This window comes from Octopus sinensis, linkage group LG9, assembly GCF_006345805.1.
Source record: "Octopus sinensis linkage group LG9, ASM634580v1, whole genome shotgun sequence".
Lineage (NCBI taxonomy): Eukaryota > Metazoa > Mollusca > Cephalopoda > Octopoda > Octopodidae > Octopus > Octopus sinensis.
In genome coordinates this window covers 20,408,014-20,410,096 of record NC_043005.1, presented here as the reverse complement: position 1 = coordinate 20,410,096, position 2,083 = coordinate 20,408,014, and positions in this window count along the sequence as shown.

Below are 2,083 nucleotides of genomic sequence, written 5' to 3'. Positions count from 1 at the left end.
AGATAAAGCATATTGCCACTTGTGCTATCAAAATGACAGATCTTATATTGGTAACATTTTTTTTGGGCTAGTTCACGTATGATTAATGATAATTATAAAATTTAATTACAATGAATAATATAGTATTTGCAAGACTTTTATACATGAAGGACATTGACATGCCTCGTGGTTAGTTTTGGCAGCACAGCCCACAACTTCCATGCTGGCTTTGGGCATGCTGGAAGGCAATATTAATTTGGGGTTTTCCTTCTCCTTAACTGATTGCATTTCACCCAACAAGGAGAGAATTATAAATATCTTGGAAATATTAGAATCTAACATAAAAAATAAAAGTGAAAATTGAGAGAAGAAGTACATCAGAAGGGTGAGGAAACTAATGAAGTCAAAGCTTAAATGGTTCCAGATTTTTCAAAATCAATTCTACATTCTTCACGTTCTTAAATGTGTTCTTGAACCTTTTCTTTAGCTTACACTATTTCTTTTTTCCCAAAACAAATTCCCTGTAAAACAATTACTTAGGAGAATGCTTGTCAGTCATGTGGACAATATGTTCAGACCATCGTAGTCAATTTTTCGAAATTATTACCTGGATGGAACAAATATCAAGTGGAGCTACAACAACAGAGTCGGGGTTGAATGTATTCCATTTTATTTTTAGAATAGAGTAAGCATTTTTGATAGAATTGTTCTGGGTGTCTGCAGTGATGTCTGTAATATGTCCAAGTTTCAAGAAGTATAGAAGAGAAGATAACACAAAGAATTTAAAAACAGATATTTTTGTTTCATTGTTGATGGCTTTGCGACCAGATCCAAGACTCTAAACTACCAAAAGACTTTGCTGCTTTTCGAATCCTTGGAGATTTTTCTGAATCCAAAGTTCTATCTTTATTCACTGCACACACACACACTAGCATACCCACATTGTCCTCAATGCTGACCATTCTATCAAGATAGAAAACAGGACATCAAAAGAATAGGAGAAATCATTGATCAGTTCCATATGCAAAGACTTCACACTAAACTTAAAAGAAAAAAATATTTCCAGTCTTTCTTAAATGTGACAATGCCACCTGTCTTCTGAAAATAATGGTTCACATTGATATATAAAGCATATTGCCACTTGTGCTATCAAAAATGACAGATCTTATATTGGTAACATTTTTTTTTTGCTATTTCACTTAATGATTTAATGATAATTATAAAAATTTAAATTACAATGAATAATATAGTATTTGCAAGACTTTTATACATTGAAGGACATTGCATGCTTTCCGAAATCCGCCAAAACTACACCTAATTATATATACACTTTAGATGAGTTGTAGTGCACCTGAGCACTGTACACAATGTTTTATTATTATTATTATTATCATTTTTATTTTATACTACAGTGGTTCCAGAATATAAAAATATAATTTACATTTTATGAAAATTTAGACTAATGCTTGAATTCTGTCATACACATGTAAGAACAATAAAACAGAGAAAGCAACAACTTTCTACACATCTTTTTAAAGTTTGTAACTTAAAAACAAAGTTTTATTATTTTAACCTTCTATAAGAAGTGTGTCAGTAATCCTTCTTATTTGATCTCCAGCATTAATAAAAGTTTAACAACCATCGGATTAGGGACATCACAGTTGTTAGGTGGAGGAAGAGACAAACATTTAACAAAATAACAACACATAGTAGAGAGAAGAGGTTGCAGAGAGACAATAACAGAACAAGAACAAATAAAGAGGACAACAAATATAAGAGTTAAGTACAAAAATTTATGTATAAGAAAAATTACTAAATAACTGAAATGAACAAAAACAATAACAAGTTTAACCCTTGATAGAAATTTATTTAGAAATCTAAGTCACAAAAAGCAAAATCAACACATCAACCTTTATTCTTTAACCCTTTAATGCTGATTATATATATATATAATATATATATACATAAAATATATATATATATCTGTGCATTGCATATTCTACATATTATAAAGAAAGGACCAATTGGTGGTGGTGAGGACAACCTGCATTTAAAAGGGTTAATTCATAAAATGTTCTCTGGTTAAAATATATTGACTTTCTTC